Source organism: Lemur catta, chromosome X (assembly GCF_020740605.2).
Source record: "Lemur catta isolate mLemCat1 chromosome X, mLemCat1.pri, whole genome shotgun sequence".
Taxonomy (NCBI): domain Eukaryota; kingdom Metazoa; phylum Chordata; class Mammalia; order Primates; family Lemuridae; genus Lemur; species Lemur catta.
Genome location: NC_059155.1, coordinates 5761845 through 5782846, shown reverse-complemented (window position 1 = coordinate 5782846; position 21002 = coordinate 5761845). Strand labels below are relative to the sequence as shown.

General features: G+C 45.5%; 1 long non-coding RNA gene across 1 annotated transcript; it reads right to left on the bottom strand.

Moving 5' to 3' along the window:
- Positions 1 to 7817: 7817 nt before the first annotated feature.
- Positions 7818 to 19955, bottom strand: LOC123628693. Its single transcript, XR_006731727.1, has 3 exons — positions 19700 to 19955; positions 19235 to 19314; positions 7818 to 8049 (listed from the first exon to the last, which is right to left on the bottom strand). It is a non-coding gene; the product is annotated as an uncharacterized LOC123628693 (long non-coding RNA).
- Positions 19956 to 21002: the final 1047 nt, after the last annotated feature.

The window sequence follows — 21002 nt, the reverse complement described above, 5'->3', positions numbered from 1 at the left end:
GGGGAGGCAAGGAGCACCTGGTCCAGGTGTGATTCCCTGGAGTAGATGCCACGTGCGCTCCCCCCGCTCCCCCAGAGTCGGACATGTCGGCGCTGCCCATCTGGCTCCAGGGGACCACAGGCCTCGGCCGCCATGGGTACACCACGGGCCAACGGGCTTTGCTTTGCTGCCCCAGCGCCAGTGGCCAGCCCCAAGGAGGGTGACCCGGCCGGCACCCAGGTTTGCCGGGCCTTTCCTGTTTTGGGTGCTGCAAATCCAGAGTCTTGGGAAACTGCTGCCAGGATTTGGAGCCCAACCCCTTGGGCCTGCCCTTACCTGGCAGCTGTGAACCCTGGGTTATTGCTGTATCAGTTGGGTCCCACCAACCGAAGGAGGGGGGAGTGACTGCCCTTCAGGCAGAAGGCCTGAGTGTTCTTCGTGCTCCTGCCTGCTCGGCAGGTACATGGTCACCTCCTGTGGGCAGGACCCAGCGCCTCTCCAGCCACACAAGGTGCTCAGCCAGGGTTCACCCACCTAGCCAGGTCTGGGAAGCCGCCTGGTATGGAGGTGAGGCACGGAGCTGTCTACTGATGCCCCACCCCACCCTACCCTTGGTGTGCAGCATTCTACTTGTCAGCCTGCCTGCCGTCAGGGATGAAGAAGAAATGACTTCAAGGCTTTTTCCTGGTCAGACTGGATTCCTAAAATGTCCTCGTGGAAATTATTTTGTTGACTCCTCAGCAGAACTCTGTGCGGTAGGTATTAGCATTATCCTGGCTTAACTCATGAGGCCCAGAGAGGTTAAGAGACAACCTCAAGGTCACACACCTTACTGCAGGTAGAGTTGAAAAAGAATCCTAAATCAGTGCCCATCACTCTTTGAGTAGAATTGGACTATTTGTCCTCTGGTTGCTTTGCCCCTGTGAGAATTTCTCTTTCACATTTCTGTCCATTCACAGTCCCTGGGGGGAGGAGAAATCCTCCTCACATTTACTAGTGAGGAAGCTCGTTTTTGATTTCAAATTTGTAGGTTTCCTTCTGCTCAGTCACGCAGGAAAATGGCAAAATTGTCTTACTCCAAAAGTAGTGATTCGCTTTCCATGGCATATGGAATGGGACCTTGTCAGGGTGCTTTGAAAGTCAAGTATGTGTGTATTTTCCCTAAAAACATCTAAGAGGTTATTCAGAATCCATCTCTTTCATAAAACACTTAGTTGCCAGTTTCCAAATCAGCTTTTTGTTCTCCTAGAAAGGGAGATGAAATAGAATGGCCATCGGGAGGCCCATTTCTTGGTCCCAGCTTTGCCCCTCTTGGGGCTGAACCAGCCCCAAAGCAAATTTTCCTCTGCTCAACTTACAGGGGTGGAAACGGAGGCTTGGACAAGGGACGCTACCGGCCTGAGATCGCACAGTGAGGAAATGAGTGAGTCAAAGCTGTGAGTCGTCACGGGGGGCTGCCAAGTGGTAGTACCGAGGCAGGGTGTGTGTCTGGAATGTCTCTGGAGAGAAGCCTGTGGAGGTCCCAGCCAGATGCAGTGATCTGTGGATGTTCTGGACATCAGGAAAAAAGGATTTGGAAACACTAGGATCAAAGTGGTGGATTTTAACATGTTCAGTTTGAAAAGTTTTTGAACCCTTTTGTGTTGGAGTTAGCCTTTGCCCTTGGAGCCAGTGGAAATGTCTTATTTGCTTTTGTATGGTAGCTAGCACAAAAGCACCAAAGTTGGGGAACTAATGGATAAACATCACTTGTAAGGTGAAAATGTAACACAATGTGAAGGAGGCAACCTCCACTGGGGTAGCCTTGCCCTGGCTTAGACCAGGGTCACTCATGGAAAGATCCCTGGCCCCACCTCTGGAGAGTGTGATCTGCTGAGTGTGAGACGTGCCTGGGAATCTTTTACAGGAGCTTCTGGGAATCAAATACTTTACAAAATACATTCGGCCATATTTAAAAGGTATTAAAAAAGTGCAACCAATACTCCTATACGTAGTACCTGGATTAAGACATAAAACACTGCCAGTGAGGTTGAGCGCTCTGCACACTCCTTCCCCGCTGTCTCCCACTCTCTCCCCATACTGGGAAGCCTGTTCTGCACTTGCATTTCTTTGCGGTTTTAGTGCAAATGAATATGTCCTTAAACAGTTGCTAGTATTGTGTTCGCCTGTTTTAAACTTTATAAATGGCATCATATTCTCCATGTTCATCCCTTTTATTAGCTAATCATTATATTTTTGAAAACCACCACTTTGATAATTTGGATCAATTTTCACTTCTGTATAGTATTCCATTGTCTGTATATGTGTACCAAAATTTACTTATCAGTTTTTTCATTGACAGATATTTAAGTTGTTTCCCATTGTTAGTATCACAAACAGTGCTGCTGTAAGTATTCTTGGAGAGTTCCTCTAGGTTACATACCTAGTAATGACATTTTTGGGCCAAAGACTATCTTCAATTTTAAAAGGCATTGCTAAATTGTCTTCGGGGTTGCTGTACCAATGTATACCTCCATTAAGTTCCATGTCATCACCAACATTTCGTATTATATGACTTAAATGTTCCTAACTGTGAGGGACGTCAATTATTGTTGTGCTTTTATGTAGAATTTCTATGATTAGGAATGAGATTTAATACCTTGATTAGGGAGACATTTTTTATTACTCTTCTTTGTGGAAATTCCTAATTTTTCCCCCAATTCTCAATTGGGATACTTCTCTTTTCTTATTCTTTCATAGAAGTCCTTTATTTAGTTTGGATATTTCTTCCCATTAGGTTACTATTCCTGTATGACCAATTATCCAAAACATACTAGCTTAAAACAACCATTGAATTCTGCTCACAATTTTGTGAGTCAGAAATTAGGGGAAAGTTTAGTTGGGCAGTTAACTCTTGGGATTTCCCACGTGGTTGCAGTCAGATGTGGGCTGGGAATCTGATGATCTAAAGGCTCAATGGGGCTGGACATCCAAGATGGTTTACTCTTATGGCTGGCATAGAGTCACATTTTCAGTACTTGCAGCCAAAAGCATCCTAATTCTTATAGATACTCAGATAACAACAGCTCCTCTGAATCACCATTCTTGGATAAATGAAATTTTTTATTTGAAATTTTAAGAAATTTATATGGGAGAGTACATACATAGGCAGAAATGACTTCTCTTAATTTAAGATTATTATGGACTGAATTGTGTCTCCCCACCAAAATTCATATGGTGAGATCCTAATCCCCAGTACCTCTGAGGAATGTGACCTTATTTGGAAATAGGGTTGTTGCATATGCAATTAGTTAAAGTAACATGAAGTCATATAGTAGTACGGTAGGCCCCTAGTCCAATATGACTGGTGTCCTTATAAAAAGGGGAAAGCAGGCTGGGCAATATAGTGAGACCCCAGTCTCTATAAAAAGTTTTTAAAAATAGCCAGGTGTGGTGGTGTGTGCCTGTAGTCCCAGCTACTGAGGAGGCTGAGGTGGGAGCATCACTTGAGCCCAGGAGTTCGAACCTGCAATAAGCTATGATCACACCACACTCCAGCCTGGGCAACAGAGTGAGACTCCATCTTTTAAAAAAAACGAGGGGAGGGGAGTTTGAACACAGAGACATGCACACAAGGAGAACACCGTGTACCATATGAAGATGAAGGCAGAAATTGGGATGATGCTTCTAGAAGCCAAGAAATGCCAAAGACTGCCAGCAAAGATCTAGAAACTAGGACAGAGGGCTGGAGCAGATTCACCCTCACCACTCTCAGAAGGAATCAACCTCGCTAATACCTTGATCTCAGACTTCTAGCCCCTAGAACTGTAAGACAAGACATTCCTGTTGCTTTAACCACCTAGCGTGGTACTTTGGCACAGCAGCCCTAGAAAACTAAAAGATTAAACCGCGAATCTTCTGATGGTAAAATGCTGAAAGGTTTCTGAAATAGCACTGGGAATAGATGGCGTATGTATTTAATAACGAGGATACACAGGATACGCGGGAGCTAGAAGGTAGCAAAGGAATGATTGATGAGATAGAAGAATCTTCTTTTAGAGGTTAGACTGCAGTAATGATTGGTTACTGTCTGTTGTCTTTTCATTTGCATTTGCCTTATTGTACTCTGGGTAAGGCCTTTCACACTGTTTCTGGCCAGCAGAAGGCCAGTGCCCCAAGAGGAAAAGGCTTCCCTGGATCTTAGGATGGCATAAATCACAATTATCAATTAGTTACAATCATGAAGTTCCCACACAAACAGAGATAGTTAACGTGTCAACGTTTTCTTTAACTCAATGAGAGGAGAGCAGAATGAAGAGCTGGTTTGAAAAGATTTGAGGAACCCATAGTTTATGGGGAAAGAAGTGATGAGATAAATTGCTAAGTTAGATTCAGAATTGACTTTTGCCTTATGAGACAATAAGGCCATAGCATTTTGGTGTTATCTTTTCTCCCATTCAGGAAAAAAATAATTAAGACTTCCTCCTATTCATTTCTCCTCCACCCAACCCCTGGCAACTACTGATCTTTTTCCTGCCTCCCTACATTTCCCTTTTCTGGAATATTATATAGTTAGAATCATACAGTCTGTAGCCTTTTTAGATTCGCTTCTTTCACTTAGTAAGATGCATTTAAGTTTCTTCCATGTCTTTTCATGGCTTGATAGATCATTTCTTTTTAGCATTAAATAATATTCTATTGTCTAGATGTAGCACAGCTTATTAATCTATTCACCTACTGAAGGACATCTTGGTTGCTGCCAAGTTTTGGCAATTATGAATAAAGTTGCTATAAATATCTGGGTGCAGGTTTTTGTGTGGACATAAGTTTTCAATTCATTTAGGTAAATACCAAGGAGTTCGACTGCTGGATTGTATGGTAAAAAAGCTGCCAAACTGTCCTCCAAAGCGGCTGTACCATTCCCACCAGCAATGAATGAGAGCTCCTGTTGCTCCATATGCTCACCAGCATTTGGTGTTGTCAGTGCTTAGATTTGGCCATTCTAATAGGTGTAGTGGTATCTCATCGTTGTTTAAATTTGCATTTTCCTAATAACATATGATGTTGAACATCTTTTCATATTTACTTGCCATCTGTATATCATCTTTGGTGACGTGCTGTTCAGATCTTTTACCCATTTTTAATCAAGTTGTTCATTTTCTTATTGTTGCATTTTAAGAGTTCTTTGTACATGTTGGATGGCAGTCCTTTATCAGATGTGTCTTTGCAAATATTTTCTCCCAGTCTGTGGCTTGTCTTCTTATTCTCTTAACATTGTCTTTCACAGAGCCTAAGTTTTTCATTTTAATAAAGTCCAACTTATCAATTGTTTCTTTCATGGATTGTGCCTTTGGTGTTGTAAACAGTCATCACCATACCCAAGGTCATGCAGGTTTTCTCCTGTTATCTTTTAGAAGTTTTATAGTTTTGCATCTTACATTAGGTCTGTGATCCATTTTAGTTAATTTTCATGAAGGATGTAAGGTCTGTGTCTAGATTCACTTTTTTTGTAGATGTCCAGTTGTTCCAGCATCATTTGTTGAAAAGATTGTCTTTGCTGCATCATATTGCCTGTGCTCCTTTGCCAAAGATCAGTTGACTATATTCATGTGGGTCTAATTCTGAGCTCTCTATATTGCTCCATTGATCTATTTGTCTGTTGTTTTGCCAATACCACACTGCCTTGACCACTGTTGCTTTATAGTAAGTCTTGAAGTAGTGTCAGTTCTCCAACTTTGTTTTTCTCCTTCAATATTGAATTGTCTGTTCTGGATTTTTTGTCTCTCCATATAAATTTTAGAATCCTTTTGTCAATATCCATAAAAATAACTTGTGGGATTTTGACTGGGATTGCACTGAATCTATAAATCTACTTGGAAACAATTGACATCTTGACAACATTGAGTATTCCTATTTTGGAGGGGTTATTTTTGTGTTTTGGTTCATTTTCCTGCACAATGGGGGGAAGCATAGAACCTGTAATATTCCAGTGCTGGGAACTGGAGCCTGGAATGGTGCTTTGAATGGAGGTACTGCTGAAAGATATAAACATGTCACAAGGAAAAATAAGGGGAAAATAAGAATGAGCAGTGGAACTGCTTATTGCTAAGTAGGAGGAAGGTGGGCAATAGTTTCATGGAAAAGACACATGGAAAAAGGACACAGGTTCATTTAGACATCTGACCCCTCATCAAAGATACAAACTAGAAATTTTGTGTAATACTCATGTGCCACTGTGTTTCATATAATTCATAAGGTTACCTTTGTTATATGGTAAGCTTTGGACTGTGGGGCCCCTTGGTGTTTGTCCTGGGGGGAAGGTGGATTTTTCCTTACTTCAGGCTAGCACATTTACTTGACTTGGCCAATTGGGGTCACCATGATGGCCACTCTAGAGCACATGATAAGTGATGGGTCCCCATGAATGAGGTGGAATTTGACACTTCTGGGGAAGACACAGGAGGCATAGGGAAGGTGTAGGCTTGAGAGTGTTGTCTAGCTTGCCTTTAGGATGGTGAAGGAGTATTTGTCTGTGGAGGCAAGCTGCTCACTTGAAATCAATGGAGTTTAGACCTGGATTTGAACCAGATGGGGTGTCCTTATCTTGACTACTGGTTCACATAGGTAATCACTATATTGGAACCCTTGATCAGTTCATGGAGACATGAGGTTCTGTCCATGCCTACATGGTGTCATCATGAGTCCCAGCCCTCTGTAATGATTTTATATATGTGTGAGGGTGAGTGGGTGGGCAGGCTATTGGTGACATGTCAGTAGTTGATTCCTGACTTTTTGTTTTTGGTTCTCTGGTGTAGTACTCCAGGAAATTCTGGAAATAACAAGTTTCATGTCAGTCACTGGGGAATGCCTTCAGTTTCTCATTTGTTAGATGTCAGGCATCAAAGAGTGCTGAATTCACAGAACAGCATCATTTTCTATCCAAATGCTCCATTTGGGAGCTTAGCATCTCTGTTCTAAACCTTTCTGTCTTTCACTTCTAACATCAACAGTGGTTGTTAGCAACCAAGAGGGCTGGAGGTGGAAACAAACCCAGTGAGTTTAGCCAACCCAGCATAAAACCTCTTGATTGCCACAGCAGTTTTCGGTATGCAACAAGTTCCCTTTACTCCCATAAAAGAGTGAGTCACAAAATATAAACTGCATATTTCAGTGACAGCTTAAAATTAAATCAATATCCTTTAAAGAAAATGAAAATAGCTTTTGTAACCAACAGTTCATAATGGGATTCTTAAGCATCCTTCCCTTAATGAAGAATATACACCAATTGTATCTAAAACCTCAGCCCCAGTGATATTGGGCGGAGGGTAAGGCATGACTGGAAGCATAGGGGGCATTTTCCTGGGTGACTGAATGGTGATTCAGGGATTCCCCAGGGTGTGGGTGGAGATGTGAGGAGTCTAGTTGATATCCCAAAGGCTCCACTTTGAGCATATGTTTGTTCGTGGTGGTTTTGCAAGTTAAGTGTCACATTGCTATGGCCACATGTACTGGGGCTCCTGAAGCTAGTAGGGAGTCAACCAGATAGCTTCTAGGTTCTGGATATAATAGTCAAAGAGCTAAAATCTTAAATGCACCAGTCCCATTGAGCTGCCAGTGCCCTGTCCTTGCATGGGGTCCAATGTCAAATCAGGGAGTCTCCTCCAGCTTGATGGCAGGGCCCATGTTCAGGTCAGAGAACACTCACAACAGATTCAGATCAGGTCTAGTTATGTAAAACTAGAGAATACTAGTGACCGAACTGAAAAACAAGTAATGGGAATTTTTGAAATATTTAATCTGTTGTCCAAAATAAGAAAAGATTGAATAGGAGGGCTGATGACAGTTGCCTAAATCAGAGGTCTGAATGTTAATGACGAGGCACTCTCCCAGAAAATGCAAAAGGACAAGAAGTGGAAACCAGGAGGAAAAGAGCGCTAACAGGATTTTCCCCAAAGAGAATACAGAGGAAAAAGGAAGTCAACTTCTTCCCCTTCAGATGCCCAGAGCTCCCTTTCTGGGCCTTCGCCGCTCCTCCACACACCACCAGGCCACGCTGCTCTGTTGGACCTTGTCTTCCTTCTTCTGCGCTTTCTAGGGAGTAAAAGGTTGTTGCAGAGCATTATCACTGTACGGAATCCACTTTAACTCTGGTTGGGACATCCGGACAGCCGTGAGCTGTCCACGGTTGGAAGGTATGTGTACCGCACACGCGTGCTGCCGGCAGGAATGGGGAGAACCCCCTTCTACTTCCCGACATCCTGTGGGGAGAGCACTCTCCAAGCTGCCCAGGTTTGGGTGTGAGGGATGGGTGCAGCATCCCAGACAGCTTGGAACCCTCCTCCCTCCCGGAATCCAGAGACCCGACTGTCTTGAGGGCCTCCCTCTGCTGGTCAGAGGTCCTAGCTGGGCAACATGCCCTGGAGTCCAGCACCAGGCGACTATGAGCCTGACAGGTAAAACCTCCCCTCTGCTGCCACCTGTGAAGTCACCGTTGCACCTCAGAGAGGCCACCTTGGCCTGCTTTTAAAGGCGTGTGAAACACTAAAGAGAGTCTCATATGCTAGGCACATAATTTTCATTAAATGTTTGGAGGTGTTTGGCTAGTGTTGTGGCCAGCGTTTAAAGGTTAGGGGAAAGTTACTTTGTTAAATGCATAAAATATGCATTTAGAGAAATCTTGGCCATTTGTCTTTTATTATTATTATTATTAATTGGCTGCTTTCAAATTCAAAAGATTGATAAACAGGGCATTAAACAAAGTACAAATAGCAGTGAATATCTCTGCATGCCTTCCCCCTTCCCCTGATCCATACACATTGCCACAGGTAGCCTCCAGGGCAATCTAGGCCATCTTGCTCTCCAGCCAATCTCCACCTGCGTTTATCCAGCATCCTGCCATGCATAGCCATGCCACCTCCCCTGGATTTCTTGTGTACCATCATGATGGCAGATGCAGTCTAACTCCAAGATTCAGCTAGAATACCATTAATTAAGAGTTCATGATACTGTTCCTGGGATCATTGACCTCTGACTAAGCTTCTCCTTCGAGTGCTCCCTAAAAGGTAGAGGGCCCAGTAAACTCTATTCACTGTTGCCTTCCTTCTGCTTTGCTCACAACGTGCTCACTCACAGTAAACATTGATCCAAGCCGTCAGCTTCCCTCTCATGTTCTCTTTCCATTCCCCAGTCACAGGAAGATCCCCAAGGTCAAGATCCTCCATCCACAGGCTCTGGGAGGAGGGTGATAGAGAACTATGTATATGTGTCTGGCATGTGAAGAGTTAGAGTTGGTCCTGTATGAGTTTCCTATGGCTACTCTAACAAATTACCACAAACTTGGTGGCTTAAAACAACAGAATTTTGTTCTATCACAGTTCTGGAGGGCAGAAGTCCAAAATCCGTATCAGTGGGCTGAATCAAGATGTCAGCAGGGCCCTACTCCCTCTGGAGGCTGTAGGGGAGAATTCATTCCTATATCTCTTCCAGCTTCTGCTGGCTGCCTGAATTCCTTGGCTTGTGGCTACATCATTCCAGCCTTTAAGGCCAGCATTTTCAAATCTTTTTCTATTCCTTCATATCACCTCCGTGTGTGTGTGTGTGTGTGTGTGTGTGTGTGTGTGTGTGTGTGTGTTTGTGTGTCTCCCTATGCGTCCTTCTTACAAGGTCATTTGTGATTGCATTTAGGGCCCATCCAGATAATGCAGAATAATCTCCCCATCTTAAGATCCTTAACTTAATTACATCTGCAAATACCCTTTTCACAAATAAGGTAATATTTACAAATTCCAGGTATGTGGGCCTGCTATCTTTGGGGGCCATTATTCAGCCTACTCTCAATTCATGCCCTTACTCTGGTCCAACCCACTGGGCCCACCCCTACCCCTAGGGCAGCAGTGGACCACAGCAGATTACAGAGTCCGATCCACAGCCTCCTTTCTCCTGATATCTTCTTCTGGAAGGTTCCTGCAGATACTTGTCTAATAAACTCACACAATAAACAAAGTCTTGGATTTCTGGTTGAAAAATTATTCTTGACCTTTATATGCCTCCCTGACTTCAGAGGTGATAGTTCCTGGCTCCAACTTGGAGGGAAAGGGTGGGTTCTTACAGCTATAGTCACTGACAGTCCTCCATAGGAATCGGCTTCAGTTTTTCACATGCTTCATAGTGGCACACTTGACAGACATATTATTAATATAGATCATGTCCTGTGACATAATTTCAATGTCATAGCATGACATTCTTGACATAATTTATGCAGGGTGAGAATAGAGGAGAAAAGAGCACATGAAGGAGACACCAGGTATACCTGCCATCTTCACCTCTGTACATAACATTATGTCTAAGGTTTAGATAGACACACACCAAACAGATGAAAGTACTTAACCATTGAGGAGGAGAGTGAGGTTTAGGAAGGGATGAAAGGGACCTTGTGCTTTATACTCAATTTTGTCATTTAATTTTGTAAACATTGGATTAATGTTTTGTCTGCCCAGGTAACAAAAGATGAATATATATGAACTAATACAGAATGGTCTCCATGAATTACCATTCAAGAGAGGAAACAAGACACTGAACAATACTTACAGGATGATCCCACTTAAGTAAAATAAAACCAAATTATATATGTATATATTTACATGTATGGGTGTTAGAGGAATAGACACAGTTATGGAAGGATGCTTGCTGAGGAGTTCACGCTGTTCACCTCTGGGGAGGAAGGGGACAGAGGTAGGAGTGTGACTTTTACTACTTCTTCTATATACCTCCCTGTTGTTTGAATTCTTTGGCATGAAAATATAGTCAGGAAGTATGATAGTTTTATGTGTCAGTTTGGCTAGGCTATACTTCCCACTTGCTTGGTCAAACATCTATCTAGATGTGGCTGTGAAGGTATTTTTAGATGTGATTAACATTTAAATCAGTGGACTTTGAGTGAAGCAGATTGCTGTCCTCCATAATGTGGGTGGGTCTCATCCAATCAGTTGAAGGCCTTAAGAGAAAAGACTGAGGTGCCCTGAAAAGGAAGGAGTTCTGCCTCCAGACGGCCTCCAGACTCGCCGTGCAATATTAACTCTTTCCTGGATCTCGAGCCTGACAGCCTGCCCTGCAGATTTCGGACTTGCCAGCCCCCAACACACAATCTCACAATCATGTGAGCCAATCCTTAAAAATCTCTCTCTCTGTCCCTTCCCTCCCTCGCTCTGTCTCGATAGGAGATATGTCTATCTTTCCTATTGGTTCTGTTTCTCTGGACAGCCCTGACTAATATAGGGAGGAACAGAAATGAGAACATAGAAAATGTGTCCCTTCTCCATTCAGGACTCCCTCTATTTCAAAGACATGCTCTGGAGCTGAAGAGGCCTGGCTTGAAATTTTGGCTTTACCACTTCTAACTATATCCTTGACCAACTAACTGAAACTTTATGGATGTTTGCTTGTCTGTATAAACAAGGGAAATAATGGAAAGGATCATTTGCATTACTGTGAAAATCAGGTGATACAATGCTGGAACGATGAGCAGTACCACAACTCTGCAAATACCATTTATTGTTATTAATAATGACTTTTTCATTTCATGCTAAGAAAACAATGGGAAGCATGGCTGGGCGCAGTGTCTCACTCTTGTAATCCTAGCACTTTGGGAGGCCGAGATGAGAGGACTGCTTGAGCCCAGGAGTTCAAGACCAGCCTGAGCAACATAGTGAGACACCATCTCTACAAAAAAATTAAAAAGAAAACAATGGGAAGCAATTGAAAAGTTTTCAGCAGGGAAATAACATAATCTGATCTATTTTTTTAAAAACAAATTCTGGCTGCTACACAGGGAATGTGGAAAGGGGAGGCAAGAATTGATGCAAAAAGACCAACTAAGGAGGCCATTGCACTAACATAGGAGAGATGTGGTCATAATATCCCGAACAAAATGCTCAAATCGTTACAAAGGGGACGATTGAAAGGGGTGGTCTTGCAAAAATAACAGGAAAATACCTAATCCTACAATTTCCAAAAATTGTTTTTTGAGAATCTGCTTTTATAGAGTTCCTGAGTAAACAAAAGAAGAATGAGCTACAGCCTCAACTATATCTGGAGGACAGAGCCACATCTGTGATAATCCCTTCTCCAAGGAAAGGCGGGAAGCCAACTCTTGGACTTTGACATCCTTACAGTTTTTGTTATCCACCTGCGGCCACTTTTGTTATCAACTGACAGCCACCACTATCTTTTTCCTCTTCATCCCCCATAAAAGCAGCAAGCCACTTTGCCTCCCTGCTGGCACCCCCTTCTCTTTCTCTGGGATGCCAGGACATCTCTCTGCTCTCCCTCTTTTCTCTCTCTTTCACTCTGTCTCTTTCTCTCTCTCTTCCAAGAAAGATAAAATAAACTTTTTTTTACTTTTATATCTTAATTTCTGAGTGAGAAATCCTTTTCCACCCATGCTGTACCTACTAGCCTTTCCACTCTAACAAAGGTGCAAAGGTGAGTCCCAGAGAACAAAGGGAAGGCTCAGGTTATATAGCAAAATTCCCTCCAGGTTCCTGATCAGGTCTGTTTATACAAATGAATGATTGAAACTTGCTTAGTTCTCATTGGTAGACACAGCTGAGTTGTGATTAGTTCATACAGTTGATCTCCGAATGGTCAACATAGCTAAGCCCTGATTGGCTGAAGCAGGTAAGTTCTGATTGGTTGACTCAAATGAGCGCAGAAAATCCAAAAAGATAAAAAGGTGCAGGTCTTCAGGAACTCAGAGTACCTGTGTGACCCCCTAATCAGCAAGCGGCTGCTTCTCTCTATTTTAAATTTAGGTCCAGTTAGCCCCTTGGAATCTATCTTGAAAAACAGGCTCTTTCAGGTTCACATTTGCACACAGTTCCAAGAAGAAGGGAGAAGTGGATGACCTTGTCTGTCACACTGCTGGTTTGCACCCCAAGACATATGCTGAATTCTGAAGCTGTGTGTGGTAGGGAGCTAAGGAGCTAAGCAGAAACCCTTTTGAAAATAGAGAGGACAGGAGAAAGAAAGAAAAGGCATTCAATATTGGAAAGGAAGAAGTAACACTGTCTTTATTTACAGGCAATATTTTCTGTGTAGAAAATCTGATAGAATCTACCAAAAAATAACTATTAGAACTAATAAGGGAGTTTAGCAAGGTTGCATGACACTAGCAGGGAGAGCTGACAAAGGAGTGTGAGAAACCTTTTGGGGGTGATGGATATGTTAATTATCTTCATTGTGGTGATGGCTTCCCGGGTGTATGTGCATATCAACATTTATCAAATCGTACACTTCATATATGTGCATGTGAATATATCTGAGTAAAACTGTTTAAACAAAAAGAAACTAGGGGGAAAGAGGAGGTGAAAAAGGAGAGAGCTTGGGAGAAACAGAGGAGTCAATGCCTGGAGGCCGCAAAGAGATTGAAAAATGATTACAGTGGCGAGCTGGTGATCAAAAAGTGGTATACTGGAATCACTGTTTCTTGAAGTGGGACAGTTTCAGATGACAAAGCCTGGGGTGTGACTGACTGGGAGTGGGTGGATGAGGTAGAGGTCAGCTTTCAGCTTCAAGGCCAGTTGCACATTCTGTTCCTTTTGCCTGAGCATGACTCTACCCCTACCCCCACCCCTACTCTTTGCCTGGCTAACTCATCCTTCAGGTCTCAACATTCATGTCCTTTCATCACGGATGCCTCATCTGGTGCGCATGCCCCTTTCTAACTCAGGTCCCTCTCTGACAAATCCTTGGAGCACTCTGGTACTACTTGCATTTCCTAAGCACTTAACACAGCGATCACATATGTTTTTTGGGCAATTTTTTCAGCAAGTAGAAGCTCCATGATGGCAGGAACATGAGTGGTTTTGCTGGCCATGTATCCCCAGCACCTACCACAAAGCGTGACACAACACAGCTGTTTGGTATTTATTAAACAGGCAACAGGATGTTAAACAGAATGCTGTCTATTTTCACAAGGTTTTAGCCCAAATCTGAGGACAGGAGGTGCTAAGTCCTTGCAAAATGTAGTCTAAATGGAAACACTACACATTGTTATATAAATGAGCCAAAGATGGCTTCTGTGTTTTGGCCCTTAAGTTGTTTATTTCTTCACTGCAGGCTGAGACCTGTTAGCTGAAAAACCCACTGGTGCCAAACTCAAATTTTTACACATCTAATTATTTTTAAAGCAGCCCAAATAAGCAGATTTTTAGCCATTTACAGCCTGCTTTCTTTGCATACCTCATGAAACCTCACCTTGCATCTGCTGGCCATTGATAAAATAGAGCCTTGTGGTCATAAGCCCCCAGGCTACTGCTGCCCTTAGGAGTACTCTGACCCAGAGACTCTCCAGTGTGCTACTGAGTGACATCACCTAGACATGTAAGCTCCCTCTTTGACCCCCCTCTCCACCGTGAATCCCCTTGCCTTCCTCCCCTTCCAGTTGGTGGCCCCTCCTTGCCCACCCATAAGCCTCTGAACAGCCTTATGCTGTGACGACTTTCCCTCTCATGCAACCCTCATGCTGCCCAGTAGAGCTTGCTGTGTTACTTCCCTTGAGGTCATATCCTTTTCCTTGAGCAGCCCCCAAATCCCTTGCACAACCTCCCTATAAGGCTGAATTTACTAAAAGACGGCAAAGGCAGTTCAGCAACCACCATCCCATCAAGGCTGTTTAAGAGAAGATTAAACATGTCAAAGATGATTTTAAAAGGGAATTTGTAGAAGCAAAGAGTGCTTTGGCTTTTCTCCTACCCTCCCCATGAGGGAGGATAAGGAGGAGCTCTCTCTAACACCAAATGAAATGTGTTAGTCCGGGTCCTCCAGGAAGCCACAATGTAAAAGATCTCTTGAGAAAGATGAAGGGGAGAGGACACAAGAGACAGGAAGACTCTTCAGACTGTGGTGCAGGTGTGACAGCTGTGGAAAGAGAGGAGAAAGAAGAAGGATTGGAAGGAAGAGTCTCAGACTGTGGTGCAGCTTGGGAAAGGTCTTGGCCAACCCAACGGGGGGCTCTTATGCAAAGAAGCCCATAGAGGAGTCCCACATTGAGCAGAAATGACTTAGTACCCTGCTGTGCTAAGCTGCTGACTGGGAGCCACCTGGGAATAGCATGGTCTCAGCTCAGATGCTGCAGTGGATCCTGAAGACATTGCACCTGGATGCTGGCAGGTAACTGCACTCCTCCCAACAGCTCCTCTCTGAAAGCGACATCTAAATGGTGCACTTCCTTAGCTGCCACAGGCCATCCTTTGTGCCACACAGATCAACTGTTCCATATGTGTTTGGGGATCAGTTCCTCCTTGGCTCATGTGGGCCACTCTTTCTGAGGGTAAACTTAGAAGAGAGAAGTTTGTGGGACAAAGTATGATCCCTATCAATGCAGCTGGTCCTGCAACTGCAACAGATACTCATTATCACCCTCTTCTACTATCCATTGTAGGTCTCCCTCACCCTCAACTACCTATCACCCCTGCAGTCTTGGTGACTTCCCTTCATCCCTGAGGGGTCTGAGTCCCTGATATCCATACCCTCCTCAGGCCAGAGTTACTGTACTTGGCCACTCATCAGGCAAGGGAGGACCAAAAGTCACCCAGGAAGATCATCTGAGTCCCCCACATATTCCTCCCTGCCCCACCCCATTGTAACAGCAGTTCTACCTATTCCTTGATAAGTGTCTAGTACCCCTGCCAAGATAGTGACTCTTCCTGATTGCTAATCTCTGGACACGAGGAACCCTCAAATGCCCAGACAGCAGTCACAGCTATAAGGACAACAGGACCCTGGCTCTAGCTCCTGGCGAGACCAGAACCTTTACTCTGCAGACCCCAGAGTGGAGGAGATGGGAAGCACAATGTTGGTCCCTAAGGAGGTCACTGAGAAAGGCTGGCCTCCACCCCTTGGTTCCCAGATCCATGTATTCTTCCTACTGGGGACACAGAGCCACACAGAGGTCTCTGATTCCGTGCATATATTGCATCCTGGTGGATGGCAACTCATCCTTGCAGGGTTTTGCCTCTAAACTTGCCCTTCAGCTGCACCTTCAGGGGGCCATGCTACACTTTATCAATCTAGCAGCTTCTGGGTGATGCAGTGTGTGATAGCAAAGTATCCCATGTTCATGTGCTCACTCACACACCTCCTTCACTCTGAAGTGTGTACCCTGGTAGGCTGCTCTCTTGTGTGGGATCCCAGGCCTGCAGATCACACACTCTGAAAGCCCCTGGGTAGGGATGCTGGCTGAAGCTCTGCCAGAAAGAAAGCAAACCCTTACTCAGAATAGGTTTCTATTCTTGTAAGAAAGAGCTGATGGCCCTTCCAAAAGAGAAGGGACCCAACATGAAGAAATGGTACTGTATTAGGGTCTCAGATTGGTCTCTGTTGCTGGCAGATTGGACATTCAGAGCCAGTAGTAGCAACAAAGGCTTTGGTAAGTGGGATTGCATGCTGCTGGCCCATGAGCAGTTTTCTGTGTCTCATACTGTGGCCACTCTGTTCATGTGCCCATTGTGTTAGTTCTGGACTGGCTGCTGATGAAGGGTGACTAATGTCAACTTGCTGGGTCATTGGATCTACTTGACTATTCAGTTCTTCCTCAGTTGTTGATGCTTTCTGGTGGGTATTAATCTGTGATATAAAATTCTCCATCCATGCTTGCTCCCGTATGCCTATCCATATGCTATGCCTTTACCCCAAATCTTTCTGTCTCCAGTCTTCCAGTCCTTTTACTTTTAGGCCTTTGGCGAGGCCATTAGCCACTGCTCAGGAATCTGTGTATATTCCCACCATGGGCCACTTCTCCTTCCTCACAAAGTGGATGACAAGGTGTACCCCTAGAACTTCTGCTCATTGGGAAGATATTCCATCCTCCCTTTCATGGACATACGTGGGTGTGTGTAGCTGGAACACAGCTGCTGTCCATTTTAAGCTCACACCCAAATACTGAGCCAAGCCACCCATAAGCCACGCTCAAGCATGCTTTCTCCCCAGAACCCAAAGAGGCCTACCAGGTGCACTTTGACTACTGTACCCCTAAAAACTTCACTGAAGTAACAGAGCTCCAAATCCTCATGAGGTCTACCTCCCACCCTCTAGAGTGCATGTGTCTTACCAAGGCCTCCAGTGTGCTGGCTGTCTCTTACCCCTGACCAATCAGAATGATGGCACTAGTATAGTGGATCCAAGTGATGTTCTATGTGCCGTCTAGATGATCCATATCTCTTTGGACTATATTATGACACAGGACAAGGATGACAGAGCATAAAAGAGTTAACGTAGTCCTAGGATAAATTGTAAATAAAGATTTTGTTTGTCCATGTGATTGCAAAATGCTTCTGTCTTAGTCTATTTTGTTGCTTATAAGAGAATACCTGAAATTGAGTGAGTTATAAAGAAAAGGAATTTACTCTTACAGTTCTAGAGACTGGGAAGTCCAAGGTCAAGGGGCTGCATCTGATGAGATCCTTCTTGCTGGTGGAGACTCTCTACAGAGCTCTGGGTGACCCAGGGCATCACATGGCAAGGGGGCTGAGCATCCTTGCTCAAGTCTCTCTTCCTCTTCCTATGAAGCCACCAGTCCCATTCCCATGAGAACCCATTAATCTATTAACCCATTAATCCATTCCTGAGCGCAGAGACCTTATGACCCAATCACCTGTTAAAGGCCCTACTTTACAATATGGCAACATTGGCAGTTAAACTTCAACTTGAGTTTAGGAGAGGACAAATATTCAAACCATAGCAGCTTCTTATCCTCTTTCCTTAATTGAATGAAATGGAAAGGAATGCATTCATCAAATCAGTGACCACATACCATGTACTCAAGGCCTTATTAATCTGTTTGAGCAACGATACTGTGTCTGGCACACAGCATCTGCAACTGGGATTACTACTTGCTGACAGGTAGTGTGCAGTCATTCTCCAGAATCCATCCAATTTCTACATAGGACAGAACTGCCACATTAAATGGAGCCTTGATGGGGACTACCATACCTACATCCTTGAGATCTTTAAGAGTGACTCTAATCTCTGTCATGCCACCTGTGAAATTATCTTTAAATTACTGTTCAGGCTGTGGCAGGGGGGAGGTGCAATTACATAGGCTTCCACTTGGGTTTCTCCAATATTAGGGACACCTACAGAAGCAGATAGATACCTAAAAATTGGCTTGGATGTTGAGACTGATGACACCACATAAACACCAAGAGGGCAAGAAGAGTTTCATTAATTGCATAATTGAGGGTTCTGAGGAGAGGACAGGCATCTCAAGCAATTCCAAAATGGCTTGAGGGAGCAAGGAAGGAAGAGTGGCGTGGGTTTTTACTGTGGGTAGTAGGTGGGGCCAGGATAAGAATTCTCACTTGGGCGGAGGGACTTCTGTGGAGTGAATCTCCTACCTGCAACAAAGAAGGGAACACTCGGGCTTTCTTATTAGCCTGCTCAAATGTGCAGCATGATTGGAAGATGCAGGGCTAGCTGAAAAGGAAAAGGAAAGTTCCTGGGGAGAATAAAAGCTGGGGCAGGTGTTCTTCCCTGCCCTGCTGCTGCTCTGGGAAAGGGAGGCTTTTAGCAGGCAAAAGTTAAAGTGGCCCACACTGTGCCCAGCCTTAAGCCAGGAAGGGGTTTTGCTAGAAGGAATAAAAATCAGGTGACGCTGAAAGGCAGAACCACTGACTGAGAAAAAGGAAATAATATTGGGCCCCTTCAGCTCCTTGGCACCAATGCCAGCAAAGAAACTGCTTGACTTAGTAGGGAAGACACCATGGACATGAAGAGAACAGTCAGACCAAGATATCACTCCCAGTGTAATAGTTGAGCTTTAGTTAAATGATATCAAGAGCCTATCCAGGCAGGAATGAGAATGTTAGATTTCCAAATATATTAAGTAGTTGGTGTAAGGCTGGTGGCGGGCACCCCTCCCCTCCCTAATGGAAAAAGAAGCAGCCCAGGAGACCTGCCAAGGACATTGCCTGCAAGGCCCACCTAAGTTAAAGGACAACCACACCTGAATGGTTACCCTGATAAGAGTCTCGGTTCCTAAAGTCTACACATACCACCGGCCCCTCCTATTTCTCAATACCCGCCCAAAACTGCAACAGAAAATTTCTTGCTCTCCCCACCATAAATCTTCCTGCCAAAGAAACCCCTACCCCCAGCCCTAAAAACATATATAAATCCACTCAGACTTCTGGGCGATGCGACTTCCCGGGTCTCTCTCTCTCTCTGTCTCTGAGCCCAAGAACCTCTCACGGGAGCACCCCAATAAAGCCTCATTGCTTACCCCTTTCAACTCTGCTCATCTTTCTTTCTCTGGCGCCAGCCTATCCAAAAACCTTACAGTTGGGACAGCAACACAATCATCTGCAAGGCAGGAGTTGGGGTATTATATTGGACAGTTTAGGAGATATTTTCAGAATTATCCAACCTCAACCCACCCATCCTTCACCTTTGAACTGACTGCCAAAGCAACACACCCACTAGGCTCACCAAGCATTGGGAGCAGCAAAGTGTAAGCAAATCAGCACAGTCCTACACCTGGCTCTGCAACTCAGTAACCAGAACAATTCCCTCCTTTCTGATATCCTTAGTTTTTACCTCTAAACAATGAAGGGTTCCATGATCTCCAGAGCTAGAAAGAGTAAATCCCCCCTGCTCTGCAGGACCTCACCGCCCCGTGATGCGCCCTCATCTAACTCCGGGGAACTAAGCCCTCACCCCTGAGCCCCACAGCCCAGCCCAGGTCTACCGGAGGTGCCTCGTGGTGGAGGGTGCAGCCGCCCTCCGCGCACGTCCTCAGCCTGTCCCTGGACATCCCCGCACACCAGTGTCCACCGTCCAAGAGGCGATGGTCGCTACGGGAGCCCTGGAAAACAAGGTCGGGCCGCAGGAGCCCCCTCCGGCTCCGTGCGGACACCGCGCTTCCTCCCGCCTGCGCTGGAGCCTGCGTGGCCGGCGACGGTCCACACGAGGTCACCGCGGGCAGGTCGGGCCACTACAGCCAACCGCGCTGTGGGGGGAAGGGCAGCTGGAGCCCAGGGCGGGGCCCCGAGGGGAGGCCGGCCCATTTGTGATCCTGGCGCGCCATCTGGCGGCCGGCGCGGGCACGGCCCCGGGAACGTCCCCGCCGTGGCCGATCTCGCCCGGGGCGGCCATTTCGCGTGGCGGACGGCGCGTTTTCCCGGCGGCCACTGCGACCCGGGTTCGCGGCTGCAGGAAATGGCGGCGAGCGCAGGCGCACTGGTGACGGCTGTACGCTCGCCGAGTCACGCGAACGCGAAGTTGGGTCCGCGCGAGTCGGATGCGTCCCCGCGCAGGCGCAGTCGTGCCGCGTCGGCTGCCAAGACCCCGGAAGGTGGGGGGTTCTCTGTGGGACGCCCTGTTTATTTTTCCGTCCCGAGTCTAGGGACCACACTGCTTGTGGAAGCTCTAGCACTATACTCCAGACAGAATAAACATGACAATAAATTGGGGAACTATTTAAAAGATATCTATACAGGTGCTTCAACCCTGCCCTCCAGCCCTACTGCCCTCCCTTAAGCGTCTTACCCACTTTTCTGAGCCTTGGCACATGTGCTTGGGACCCAACCACACAATGCTTGCATCCACCTGTGTCCTGTCTGCTGGCAACATCCAGCATGTTCAGATGAGTATCTTTGCCAACCTTCAGAACCCACTGACCCTCAGTGGGCACCAACTTTGCAGTTAGGGCACCCCACAGGCCCATACAGCACATACCCTAACCATACCCATATTACCACTCTAGGGTCAGAAGGGCAGGCCACTGTTGTACCCCAACCCCTGTCTCATTCCAAACACACCTTTCTCTCAATTGCCTACAGCAGAGGCGAGACTCAGCTGGAACACTTAATGAAATTTATTGAGCAGAAACATTTACTGCAACCACTGGAGAGAAGGGAATGACAACAGGGACAGCAACTAATGACGGCCACTGGAGGCCACAGGTCCCAGGGCCCTCGTCCTGGGCTCCCTGGCCAGGTGCCTCCTCTGACCGGCCCCCGCATCTGCCCCTGGCCGGGATGAGGGACTGT